Source organism: Gymnoscopelus microlampas, assembly GCF_963454915.1.
Source record: "Gymnoscopelus microlampas genome assembly, chromosome: 4".
Lineage (NCBI taxonomy): Eukaryota > Metazoa > Chordata > Actinopteri > Myctophiformes > Myctophidae > Gymnoscopelus > Gymnoscopelus microlampas.
Genome location: NC_139941.1, coordinates 55,693,339 through 55,708,338, shown reverse-complemented (window position 1 = coordinate 55,708,338; position 15,000 = coordinate 55,693,339). Strand labels below are relative to the sequence as shown.

Below are 15,000 nucleotides of genomic sequence, written 5' to 3'. Positions count from 1 at the left end.
ACACTAGTATACACACACACACACACACACACACACACACACACACACACACACACACACACACACACACACACTCACTCTCACTCTCACTCTCACTCTCACACACACACACACACACACTAGATATAGATACACTAGATACTAGAATAGATATAGCACACACACCTAGCTCCGTGCACATCCAACACACACAAGGGCAACGCATAAAAGTACATAGACACATGATTTGAAGTCTCTGGTTTCACCAACAACATGCGTAACGACTGGTTTATGAAAGTCACACATGATCAAAGAGATGACTGACCTACTTATAAAGATCTTTATATTAAACATAAAAAGGTTTCTAATAAACCCAGCCGAAACATGATCACAATATTAATAAACAAATGACCTCTAAACATATTTATAATATACAAAATACTCTCCTGTCCCATAACCGTCAGATTAAGATTGTAAGCTTATAAAAGAGATACATAATAAAGATAAAGATGTTATAACCCCTAACAACCACTAGGGAGTCCCATCCACCTATAAATAAACTATATCTCACCTAGACGAGTGAAACAGGTGAAATATAAGTCTAAATAAGCATCAAATAGCATAAAACCCAACAGTATTATTCATGTTGTTCTAGTTTATCTGCTACAGTATGGATGTGGTCACTAACATAATGACTATATGCCATCTGTATCATCATTATAGCAGAATATGGACATTGATTGAAGTATTGAATACTTTATAATAGTCATAGATGTAAACAGCACAGAGATACAGTAAGACATTTAGACTAAAAGGATCCTGGGGACTTTCCATTGTGGTCACAGGTAAGTTCACAGCTTCAGAATATAAGCAAACAGCATATGCGGTTGGTATGTGGTCCCAAATCTCTCTCCTCTCTCCTCTGCGTGGCCCTTATATAATCGTTTCAGGGGCTCCTGACTCTATGTCCCCCTCCTTCCTGACTCTGTCCCCCTCCTTCCTGACTCGGGGCACCTCCCTGTCTCCCCAACTTCTCTGAGGGGTTCTTGCGTCATCATTACACATCCTTTGTTCTTTTCTGTTGTCTCAGAGGACAACAGAAATAGGAATAGGAATGTTGAGCTGTCTTCCAGATGTTTGCTGTCTCTCTCTGCTCTCTCTACTTCTCTCTGCAATACTTTTCAGCCTTCATATCCTTTAAGGCCGGGGAGATTGTCTGCGCTGTTTAACCCTTACTTTCTCCCACACTGGCTTTGAGACAATCATAGTATCATGGCATGAATATATATCAGTGTAAATGTGTAGTGTGTCTGTCCAATATATACATAGGCCTATACAAGCAGGTCAGATATAAATGCAGTGGTATGACTCAGGCACAAGGGAGACGTTTGCCCTCAATGCTTTTCTGTGGCATGAACAATTTCTTCATTTTGCTTTTTCAACTTTATGCTGAACCCTAACTTTAACCCCAACCGTAACTTCACAAAACTATGCTGAAACCTAACCTCAACCTCACAAAAACTATGCCTATATCTGTCCTTAACCTCACAAAAACTATGCCTAACCGTAACCTCCCACTAGCGTATATAACAGTTATTGGAACATACTTTGAAATAAATAAATAAAAAGTAGCCTGCACCCACGGTGGGATTTGAACCCGTGATCTTGGGTAAATCTAAAGAAAGGGGGCCACGTAAAACTATTGATAACTTGCATTGAGTAGTGGACCCTCAAATTGGGATTGACATGGGGTCCCTCCCACTAACTTTGGAAGCCATTTACAGCAAAACAAAATAAACTGTAATACGCTACGTTACTTGTAGATCGGCTGTTTTCAAAATAGCCTAAGTACATATAGGGCTGAAGTGGTTAATGTATGTTTTGTAATAAGAATTAAAATCTCTATTATATAAGTTTTCAAATAATTGCAGTGGTGTAAAAGTACAATAATTGCCTCTGAGATGTAGTGGAGTAAAAGTATGGAAAAATTAAAATATTCCAGTAAAAAATGGTGTGTGTGTGTGTATGTGTGTGTGTGCGCGAGCGAGCGTGCGCACGCGTTATACAGGTAAGTGTGCGCACCACTACATTTTCCAAAGTATCTCACAATGTGATGTTGTTTGAGAAGAGACTTTACAGAGAAACGTTTTACTCAAAATCTCCAACTGTCAGTGGTAGGTCAGGTCTTCTCTCCTCTATGAGTTATCTCGTGAGTTTTGAGATGACTGCTCTGGCTGAACCGTTTCCCACACTGGTCACAGTGGTAGGGCTTCTGTCCTGTATGAATGATCTGGTGTTGTTTCAGATTAGTGCTCCGACTGAACCCTTTCCCACACTGGTCACAGTGGTAGGGCTTCTGTCCTGTATGAATTCTCTTGTGATCTTTGAGATGGCTGTTCCAGCTGAACTGTTTACCACACTGGTCACAGTGGTAGGGCTTCAACCCTGTATGAATTCTCTGGTGTTGTTTCAGATTACTGCTCATGCTGAACCGTTTCCCACACTGGTCACAGTGGTAGGGCTTCTCTCCTGTATGAATTATTTGGTGTATTTTGAGCTCACTGCTCCTGCTGAACCGTTTCCCACACTGGTCACAGTGGTAGGGATTCCCTCCTGTATGAATTCTCTGGTGAAGTTCGAGATGGCTGTTACAGCTGAACTGTTTACCACACTGGTCACAGTGGTAGGGCTTCAACCCTGTATGAATTATCTGGTGAAGTTTGAGATAACTGCTCGAGCGGAACCGTTTACCACACTGTTCACAGGTGTAGGGCTTCTCTCCTGTATGAATTCTCTGGTGTTGTTTCAGATGACTGTTCTGGCTGAACCCTTTACCACACTGGTCACAGTGGTAGGGTTTCTGTCCTGTGTGAATCATCTGGTGATTTTTGAGCTCACTGCTCCTGCTGAACCGTTTCCCACACTGGTCACAGTGGTAGGACTTCTCTCCTGTATGAATTCTCTGGTGTTGTTCGAGATGACTCTTCCGGTTGAACCGTTTCCCACACTGGTCACAGGTGTAGGGCTTCTCTCCTGTATGAATTCTCTGGTGTTGTTTCAGAGTAGTGCTCTTGCTGAACCTGGTACCACACAGGTCACAGTGGTAGGGCTTCTCTCCTGTATGAATTCTCTGATGTCGTTTCAGATTACCCTTCATGCTAAACCTGGTACCACACTGGTCACAGGGGTAGGGCTTCTCTCCTGTATGAATTCTCTGGTGTTTTTTCAGAGTACTATTCTGGCTGAACCCTTTACCACATTGGTCACAGTGGTAGGATTTCTCTCCTGTATGAGTTCTCTGGTGATGTTTGAGTTGTCTATTTCTGCTGTAGACATGTTGGAGTTGGGCAGGAAAGACATCTGTGATGGAGAATGAGGAGAGAGAAAAAATTAAAACATAAAACGTTTTGAAAATAACATACAGCTGTGTTGTATTACCAAATGATAATGTTCTAAATTTAGGACGGCAGCAGCAACTGCCAGGCACAGATTGGCGTTACAACATTTAGGCTGATTCTTGTCCTGCCTGATGACTGATTCTTCTTGCAGCCAGTTGTGATTACAATGCATGAAATTAGGATCTTATAACGTCGGACGAAATCTATTCTACTCAAACACACACTAAAATCCCTCTCTCTCTCTCTCTCTCTCTCTCTCTCTCTCTGTGTCTCCGTCTCTCTCTCTCTCTCTCTCTCTCTCTCTCTCTCTCTCTCTCTCTCTCTCTCTCTCTCTCTCTCTCTGTGTGTCTCCGTCTGTCTCTCTCTCTCTCTCTCTCTCTCTCACTCACTCACTCACTCACTCACTCACTCACTCACTCACTCACTCACTCACTCACTCACACACACACACACACACACACACACACACACACACACACACACACACACACACACACACACACACACACACACACACACACACACACACACACACACACACACACACAGTGTTTATCTACAGTTGATTTAGTGCTGGAAAGACGCATTACTCCGTTACTCCACAGAGTACCGACAACATTTCTGTACATCTGCTTTCTATTGAAGATAAAAGAAAAGAGTACAGGGACATAAAAACATGCACACACCTATTCTGTGTAACTTTATCACAGGCTGCTTCAGCATGGCTTGCTGGTAGATCTCTGGCTGTTCCTCCTCTGACGCAGCAGCTGAAAAGCTGTTGGACGACATCTCTCTTTTAAAAACCCCAAATAGTTCATCTCCTTCGGTCCACTTTGATGGTGGACATTTGAGGTCCTCTTTTACCGTTTGGGATCTGACTTTACTTGCTGACAAGTTATGGTCTTGAGGTCAGTAGGACACTGGTAATGACTTGATCCAGTCCTCTGCTCCGTGTCCTGGCTAAACTCTCCCAGATCAAAAACTGAACAGAACAGTGCAGTCAGAACCAGGACCCTCCTACTCTCCACCCACTCTCAGTCACTCTCCACCCACTCTCAGTCACTCTCCACCCACTGCTCCAGCGCTCACAGAGTCACATATGGGTAACCTACATGCATCCAGATCACTGCTGGAAAGTAACTCGGTACATTTACTCAAGTACTGTACTTGAGTAAAAGTTGGAGGTACTTTTACTTTAGTTTTTTTATACCATAAACATCTACTCGACTACATCTCAGAGCCACATTATTGTACTTGTTACTCCACTAAAATGTATTATTTGGCATCTTTAGTTACTGGTTACTTTGCATATTTATGTGATTATTTTTCTAATCTATTCATATATTCTGCTGATTGGATCAATGAGGACAACGTTATGGTCGTTCTCAGACTATTCTCATGGCAGACCCCTGAACAGTGTTTTTTCCAAGTTTGGTCAAGATTGGGAAAAAAAACTCTTAACTGGGGACCCCCCAAAATAATCATATTTCAACTGGGGACCCCCACCCTGACAAACATTTGGAATTGTAGGCATTCCATTCCACAGATAAATATTGCGAAAATAGCCGATCTACAAGCTCACAAACGCGGGGCGTTGTGATATTGTAGATTTACTATTTTCTTTGCATCTTTCTTGGATTATTTGATAATTTGGCCAATGTTCATTTCATTTCTTTTCTTTGTTTCCTCCCTTTTTTTAGGCATTAAAAAGGTCTTAAAAAAGTCCTTAAATTGTCACTTTACTTGTTTTTGCTCTTCCTCATGGACCTACCTGTGGATTATGACATTTTACCTTATGTGGATTATGTGGTCGACACTCGCTCATATTTTTTGGACTGACTTTAGTTTTTTGTGTTTTTGTTGCACCTTCACTACCGTCCATATTCCATAATATCAACTATCACGTTCATAGTAGCCTGCCTGATTACCTGTCTGTCTGTCTCTCTGTCTGTCTGTCTGTCTGTCTGTCTGTCTACAGACAGACCAACCTGTCTATCTACCAACCTATCCAGGGTTCCCACACATTTGTTACAAGGATTTTTTTTTAAACCTTTTTGTAACCCAGGTAACCAAGGTACAGACAGTCCTGTCAATCATTTCAGACCAGTATGAAAGTCCCGGTCACATGATGTCACGTCCTGCCCCTCCCTCCTCACTGGGCTTGCTTCTGCTTCAGTGATTGGTTGCAGCATGGTGTGCTGCTGTATACTTCTATGCTTCATACTCAACGGTGAGTCAAAAGCCCTATGGTTCATTTTCAATGGTTTGATCGGTTGGTGATTGTAGAACATACATGGGCAACTGGCGGCCCGGGGGCCACAGGCGGCCCCCACCTTCCCTTAATGCGGCCCGAAGGTTAATATTGTAATACTGATATATTATTGATTTCAGCTGTTACAATTCCAAACATGCAAACATGACCCGCTTTAATTACTTCAGTCTATATTAGTAGCTTAATTAGTATATTAATATTCTATTGTATATTAATATTCTATTGTCTTTTTTATGTCCAATGTATTTGTATTTAAGTTAAAAAAAGTTAACCTAAGAATAACTAAATGCATTTAAAATGAAATAATAATGTAACTTTTCAGGATTCCAATTCAAAAATCGCAAAAAATAAATCAGGATTCCAATTCAAAAGAAGCAAAAATAGACCATCTACAAGCTAAAAACGCGTCGCACCACGACGCGTTTTGAGCTTGTAGGACCATCTTTAGTTACTGGTTACTTTGCATATTTATGTGATTATTTTTCTAATCTATTCCTATATTCTGCTGATTGGATCAATGAGGACAACGTTATGGTCGTTCTCAGTCTATTCTCATGGCAGACCCCTGAACAGTGTTTTTTCCAAGTTTGGTGAAGATTGGGAAAAAAAACTCTAACTGGGGACCCCCCAAAATAATCATATTTCAACTGGGGACCCCCACCCTGACAAACATTTGGAATTGTAGGCATTCCATTCCACAGATAAATATTGCGAAAATAGCCGATCTACAAGCTCTCAAACGCGGGGCGTTGTGATATTGTAGATTTACTATTTTCTTTGCATCTTTCTTGGATTATTTGATAATTTGGCCAATGTTCATTTCATTTCTTGAAATGATCGCACCACGACGCGTTTTGAGCTTGTAGATCGGCTATTTTTCCTTCTTTTGCGTGGCATAGAAGTACGGCATTCATTTACGAAAAAAAGTTGAAATACGGAGATAAGAGGTGTCTGCCCAACAGTATATGCAATGTGTCCCTCTGGAGTGAGTGTGTAAATATAGAGGCCCTCTACATCATCAACGTTGCATCACCCCTGTGATAGAATGTTGTGAAATGCATCTGCTTAGATCATGATATACATGCTGTAAATGCTAGTGGAGCTAGCTAGTGGAGCTAGCATTTACATAAAGGGCAGATGGACAAGGCTGGAATTGCCTTGTCTTGAGAGTTATTTTGTATATTTTGTATAAGTGTTTGGATTTATGACTTCATTTATGTTTTAAGTATATTCTTGTGTTTTATTTCCCTATGCCAATAATGCATGCTATAAAATGAATATTATTATTATTATTATTTAATGAAAGTCATGAAATAAGGATGAATATTTAGAGAATTGAACGGTGTTGTACAACTATAGATTACTGATTGAATGTATTTCACCCGGGCAGGTTTTTTTTTATTCGGCTGGAGATCCTGTTGATGGCGAGCCACCCAACTGACCCACCTGGACCTGGACTCTGCAGCTCGATTCCCTCACCCCCCCCTCCCCACCTCCACTGTGTGTGGTAGGAACACAGGAACGGTTCTATTCCTCCTTGTACTCTCTCCCCAAAAGGAGAAACCCCCTGAGAGTTCCACTGGAACTCTCTGAACTTGACTTTCAGACTTTAAAGGGCCCCCATTGTTTTATTTTCCTTCTAGTCATGAAATTGATGTTGTGTATGTTGAACAGTTTAGTTCCAATACATCTTTAAGTTAAACCTCTGTCTCTGTTTCTCATTCTTTGGCTTTTACACACATTGAGCTCTCAGCCCAACCTGGTATAAAGCAGTCAATTTATCCATTAACCTTTTGAGACCAGGAACCCATCTGTGTAATTTTTTTACATTTCTTTGTGCTATTCAAAAATAGCTTGTAAGATCTGCTATTTTTGAAAAAAATGTGAAATTTGAAAAACCTTTTTTTTAATATATATATATTTTTAAAGCGAACATTTTGTAACTGAAATCTTTGCTTCTGGGGTATTCTACAAATGTCTTCTAAATCCTAACAGTTAAAAAAACAAAAAACATACGTTGCTATAATATCAGTGGTTCTCAAACTATTTTCATGTCAAGGACCCCCAAAATTATATTTATTTGCCCCCCCAGCTCAGAATATTATGTTCCAGGGACCCCCAGAAGAAAATATTTGTGTTAAAAAATTCAATACATAATTCAAAGATTTGCACACATTTTCATGATTTCTTTTTAAAAAATGGCAGATCTACAAGCTCGGCGCGCGATTTTTCTAAAAAAAAATCTAAAAATGTCACAGATGCGTTCCCGGCCTTAAAGGGTTATCTATTAATCTATCTATACTAAAAGCTGTTATTCTTGCACAACTGGCTGCAGTTTCCAAGTATTTTACCCCCTTTCTAGGACCATGCATTAATGAGGCTCTTACACCTGTGTGCTATCAATGCCCCAAGACAGACTGGAGAGAAGGCGTCACGTGGCAAAAATAACACATTTACAAGCCAACAACATATCACCATGCAACATGTTGTTAGCTTGTAGATCTATTATGTTTTGTCACGTGACGTCCTGTACACATTATAGTCAGCAGGTTATTTCACATAATGTTAGACATGTTTTTGTTAACAAAATCAACAGCCAAAAACGGAGCATAACATTTTCCAAAGTATTTGATTAATTCCGAACCTTTCCAGGCCTGGAAAACTGTTTTTCTCATTTAAAAGAAAATCCAGGAATGTCATGACCGTGGGAACCCTGCCTATAGATCTATCTATCTAGTTTTAGGGCAGAACAACAGGACAGTCGTACCACCTGTTTAGTCTCTGCCACCAGACAACACTTTCCAGAGGAAGGAGGAACTTACAAACTATTCCTATGGCCTGACTTGGGTGGCAAATACAATTATTTCATTGAATTGACAGTATTATTCATGTTCTTCTAGTGTATCTGCTACAGTATGGATGTGGTCACTATGGTCAGAAAAGGGCACAACATAATGACTAAATGCCACCCAGCAAGGGCTAAAATATAAAAGAGATACATAATAAAGACAAAGATGTAATAACCCCTAACAACCACTAGGGAGACCCATCCACCTAAAGATAAACTATATCTCACCTCCATGAGTCAAACAGGTGACCTTTTAAGTCTAAATAAGCATCAAATAGCATAAAACCCAACAGTATTATTCATGTTGTTCTAGTTTATCTGCTACAGTATGGATGTGGTCAATATGGTCAACATAATGACTATATGCCATCTGTATCATCATTATAGCAGAATATGGACTTTGATTGAAGTATTGAATACTTTATTATAGTCATAAATGTAAACAGCACAGAGGTACAGTAAGACATTTAGGCTAAAAGGATCCTGGGGACTTGTTTCCATTGTGGTCCTATGTATTCAATTAATCAACATATCATAGAATATGAATACGTGTCATAAACAAATACAAACAAGTCTAGGTACAAAGGAAAACATAATGAAGTACCTACATTACATTCTACATACAAGTACAAAACATTTATTGGGATTTGCCTTGAAAAAAAGAAAAGGGAAGAAAAGGGATTTGAACTCATGATCTTGGGATAAATCTGAAGAAAGATGACCAAACCCCCTTTCAAAACCATGTTTTATAACACACCATTGGAATGGATATGACCTGTATTTCATGTCTACTGCAGTTTATCTGTCTGTCTGTCTGTCTGTCTGTCTATCGAAAAACACGCCTAACCAGGGTTTCCTGCAGGAAAAGGTTAGCCTAGCTAGCCGGAGGCCAGGGTGGTGCAAAACTTTTTGATTCATTAAATAATTGCCCTCAAAATATTGACGAGTTGGAGTTGGTGTGCTGATGAAATACAACTATATTATGCTATCGTTAATCGCATTTATTTAACATCGTGTTTGGCATCAAAACCAGTTTAACTACTTAACCCTGTACATCGGCTGTTTGAAAATAGCTCACAACGCGTCACACTGCGAAACACTGTGAGCTTGTAGATCAGCTATTGTATTTGTATTGTTTTTTTTATTATCTTGAAATAAATGTTACACAAACAACTAATCTTTTATGGTCGTCAGTTGGCACTAAATATTTTGATATGGGGGTCCGTGGCCAAATACATATTCATTTGGGGGTCCTAAACATGAAAAAGTTTGAGAACCAATGATCTATACTGTATTTGACTATGGGTCAGGGCTGCCATCGATCAAATCAATCTCTGTAAGGCCTACTTTAATGGATGATGTACCCATCATTTTCCAATGCCAGTAAAGCAAAGCCTGATAAAAGTATCAAACTCCCAAATTCACCAGAACACAGGAAATGACATCTACTCTGTTAAAACGTTTCTGGGGTCTGGTCAGTTGGTCACTAATAATGATCACTAACAATAACAATAAACTCCTTGATTCTCACAGACGGATGTTAGGCCTGCTATGGGTTCACACTTATTTTATATTTTTGTAGCAACAGTGAAAACTCATTCTTAAAAAACAGCATATTACAGGTCAACTGTGTTCTTATTATACATTCCACCGACCACAAGTTAAATACTTACTTTCCAATACTTAAAAGCGATTTTAGTTTGTTTTGAAGTCCAGCGACCGGAAGCCAAACACAGATTGTCCTCTAAGTTACCAAAAGTACTCTTATTGTGAAGCCCATTGACCGGAAGTAAAAGGTTTACGTTCGTCTGACTTGACGAACATACTAAGCTTTGCTGAACACTGATCAATAAACTATCGTCGGTAGCATATTGGCGACACAAGAAACCAACGTAAACAGTAAAGCTTTTCACACGGAAGGCTTTATGAGCTGTTTGCAGCGTTCTTGTTTTCACACGTCGTTTAAAGAGCTGGTGCCATGTTTTTGCACTTTTTCTGTTTTTCATGTGTCTATGAGGTTGATAGAACTTCATTAAGCCTCCTCTGATTATTTGGAGTTTCTTCCTGGAGGCTAAAACCTTGAGGGTCAAACGTGCTAATAGAGAAACAGCGCTTTAGTGACAGTAAAAACATACCCTCCCCCTCATTATCATAACACAACAGGTGTGGGCATGAGGAGGAGGAGGGACTAGGACAGGTGGGTGGTGCTAAGGTGGTGGAGGAGGTGATACTTAATGAACTGGAGGCGTGTCCACATAAAAAAAAAATTGTAACAATTTCTGTACACTTTTTTGAAAAAAAATCTTCCTCCTAGTATAACCATAATACCTCATGATTATGTGTTGGGGGGGGGGGGGGGGTCACTGAAAATCACGGCACCCCGTCTTTAATAATCCATTTGCAGTGAGAGGCAGTGAGCGGCTCAGCCCCCGCACCATAGAGTTATAATATATCGCCCCACACAGACAAAGTCCCGTGAAACTAACGTGCGGACACTGTCGTGCTCATCTCATGCATATCTCATACACTGTAGAAGATAGTCACAAAGCCCTGGTGCATGCAGCACGCTCTCCTGTGAGGGTGCACTGAAAGCACACTCACATTGGGATTTGAACCTGTGATCTTGGGTGAATCTAAAGAAAGGGGACCACACCCCCTTTCTGGCAGAAAGCCCTCAGGACAAACTTCTCCCTTCTGCATGACACAGTTGAAAAACATCTTAACAAAACTATATATATATATATATATATATATATATATATATATATATATATATATATATATATATATATATATATATATATATATATATATATATATATAAAGCCTGCAACAATACATTATATTCTAATTGAACCGTGCCATACGAGGGTTTCGGTACGCGCTGCGAACCAAGCAATATCGATATTTTTTTTATCAACTTCGGACGATGCGCTCTGTGCTCAACCTTACTCGTTGAAGGAAAGCTGTCTCAATGGATCTGCGCTCACAACTATGCAGCCTAGAGCAGCCAGCAAGTTGCCTGCTCCTCCCACACAAAAAAAAGGCAAAACGAGAGAGAGTCACCTGAATAATACATGCTAAGCTAACCTGTTGCAATAATGGCTAATGCCACAAATAGAAGACCCTCCACCATCTAGCAGATCTGGCGTTTGGAGCCACTTTGGTTTTCCAGTTAATTATGACCGGGATGGCAAAGGAGTCTTGGATAAGCCTTGTTATTGACTAGCTATGGATCACACGACGCTTGTCCGCCACGAGCATCATGGCTGAACTTCAACCAGCTGTTTGCACTTAATCCATTTACAACCTGTACATCTACATAAACGTTCATATTTCAAATATTAAGTGCTTACCCCATGGCCACGGATGTTACAATTCTACTCGGGCCCGCATAAGTACCCGTATCATCCGTATAGTTTTTTCTGCATATGCTTTCAACTACGCGACCGTATCGGTTGGGAGGTGTATTGCACTCTGATACATTATAACTCTATGAGAAAATGGCCGGCGATCGGATAAAATGCTTTTTATTGAATAGATACGGGTACTTATACCCACCCAAAGTGAATGTAACATCCGTGGCCTTGGGGTAAGCACTTTTTTGAAATCTGAACGTTTATGTAGATGTACGGGCTGTAAATGGAGAAAGTGCAAAAAACAGGTTGAAGTTTCGTCAACCGACTGTGAATTTTGTGAACCGTTGCACCCATTTTATATATATATATATAAACACGCACACACACACACACACACACACACACACACACACACACACACACACACACACACACACACACACACACACATACATACATACATACATACGTGTGTACATATAACAAGTAAGACGCACGAACGCTGGAAGCGAACGCAGCTCGAAAATATTGTGCATTTACGGACTGTGTGTGTGTGTGTGTGTGTGTGTGTGTGTGTGTGTGTGTGTGTGTGTGTGTGTGTGTGTGTGTGTGTTTTGACTGCACTCTGGCGCCACTCTGTTGGTTGCACACAGGCAGTGCAGTGCACACATACTGCACACAGACAGAGACACAATGAGAGCAGAGTTTCATAGTATGCTCCACTTGGGCGGAGGCGCGGCTTCGCCGTGCCTCCTTCCGCGTTCGCAAACATGCAGGTGAGAAATCACTTCACCTTTTATTGGGTAGAAAACTATTGGTAACTTAATCAATTATAAAATGGCTTTTGGCTCTGCATTGAGTAGTGGACCCTCAAATTGTGACTCACATTGGGCCCCTCCCACTAACTATGGAAGCCAATAAGGAAATAAACTGTAATACGCTACGTTACTTGTAGATCGGCTGTTTTCAAATAGCCTAAGTACATAGGGCTGAAGTGGTTAATACATGTTTTGTAATAAGAATTAAAATCTCTAAAGCAACTATTGTACTGTATACAGTTTCAAATAATTGCAGTGGTGTAAAAGTACAATAATTGCCTCTTAGATGTAGTGGAGTAAAAGTATTGACAATGTTAAATATTCCAGTAAAAAAATCAAAACAACCTCAAAATGGTACTTGTAGGCCTACTTAGATACTTTACACCGCTGCTTTTCCACAACTACACCTGACCTTAACGACCAAAGTTTCATGATCATTATATGATCATGACATTTCCATGGTAACTTTAATCCACTGCTGTCACTGAAAGTTGTGATATAATAAAGAAAAGGGTAATTAAATCAGTACTTTGGGTGGTAGCCTAGAATATTCACGGAATTCCAAGAGATCTTCGTTCTTCAGGGGGACGATATATTGAGTAGAGAGAGAGTGTGTGTGTGTGTGTGTGTGTGTGTGTGTGTGTGTGTGTGTGTGTGTGTGTGTGTGTGTGTGTGTGTGTGTGTGTGTGTGTGTGTGTGTGTGTGTGTGTGTGTGTGTGTGTGTACGTGTGTTCTGGTAAGTGTGTGCACCACTACATTGTCCAAAGTATCTTACAATATGATGTTGTTTGAGGTGAGACTTTAAGAGAAGCGTTTTACTCTAAATATCCAACTGCCAGTGGTAGTTCAGGTCTTCTCTCCTCTATGAGTTCTCTCATGACGTTTGAGATGACTGCTCCGGTTGAAATGTTTCCCACACTGGTCACAGTGGTAGGGCTTCTGTCCTGTATGAATTCTCTGGTGAAGTTTCAGATAACTGCTCTGGCTGAACCGTTTCCCACACTGGTCACAGTGGTACGGCTTCTCTCCTGTATGAATTCTTTGGTGAATATTGAGATGACCTCTCTGGCTGAACCGTTTCCCACACTAGTCACAGTGGTAGGGCTTCTGTCCTGTATGAATTCTCTGGTGAATATTGAGATGACCTCTCTGGCTGAACCGTTTCCCACACTGGGCACAGTGGTAGGGCTTCTGTCCTGTATGAATTCTCTGGTGAATATTGAGATGACCTCTCTTGCTAAACCACTTCCCACACTGGTCACAGTGGTAGGGCTTCTGTCCTGTATGAATTCTCTGGTGAAGTTCGAGACTACCTCTCTGGCTGAACCGTTTCCCACACTGGTCACAGTGGTAGGGCTTCTGTCCTGTATGAATTCTCTGGTGTATTTTGAGCTCACTGCTCGTGCTAAACCGTTTCCCACACTGGTCACAGGTGTAGGGCTTCTGTCCTGTATGAATTCTCTGGTGTTGTTTGAGACTACTGTTCCTGCTGAACCTTGTTCCACACTGATCACAGTGGTAGGGCTTCTGTCCTGTATGAATTCTCTGGTGAAGTTCGAGATTACCTCTCTGGCTGAACCGTTTCCCACACTGGTCACAGTGGTAGGGCTTCTGTCCTGTATGAATTCTCTGGTGAAGTTTGAGATTACCTCTCTGGCTGAACCGTTTCCCACACTGGTCACAGGTGTAGGGCTTCTCTCCTGTATGAATTCTCTGGTGTTGTTTGAGACTACTGTTCCTGCTGAACCTTGTTCCACACTGGTCACAGTGGTAGGGCTTCTGTCCTGTATGAATTCTCTGGTGTTGTTTGAGACTAAAGTTCCTGCTGAACCTTGTTCCACACTGGTCACAGATGTAGGGCTTCTGTCCTGTATGAATTCTCTGGTGTTGTTTGAGATTTCTATTTCTGCTGTAGATATGTTGGGGTTGGGCAGGGAAGACATCTGGGATGGAGAATGAGGAGAGAGAAAATAAATCAATAAAATGTTTTCAAATAACATGCAAGCTGTGTTGTTTTACCAACTGATAATGATCGAAATTTAGGACGGCAGCAGCAACTGCCAGGCACAGATTGGCCGTTGCACCCGCCCCCCCCCCCCCCCCCCCCCCCCCTCCTCTCTCTCTCTCTCTCTCTCTCTCTCTCTCTCTCTCTCTCTCTCTCTCTCTCTCTCTCACACACACACACACTGTTAGTATGCAAACTTTATATATATATATATATATATATATATATATATATATATATATATATATATGTGTTTGTGTGTGTGTTTAAGATCTGCCATGTCTAGTTTAGGATATTCATTGTCCAGTTATTTCATAGAAT

General features: G+C 40.8%; 1 pseudogene across 1 annotated transcript in view; it reads right to left on the bottom strand.

Moving 5' to 3' along the window:
* Window positions 1–13,479: 13,479 nt before the first annotated feature.
* LOC311044150 overlaps window positions 13,480–15,000 on the bottom strand; it is a 4,461-nt pseudogene continuing 2,940 nt past the window's right edge. Inside the window, exon 2 of the transcript in view lies at window positions 13,480–14,617. The product of the transcript in view is annotated as an uncharacterized misc_RNA (transcript). The remainder of the gene's footprint in view (window positions 14,618–15,000) is intronic.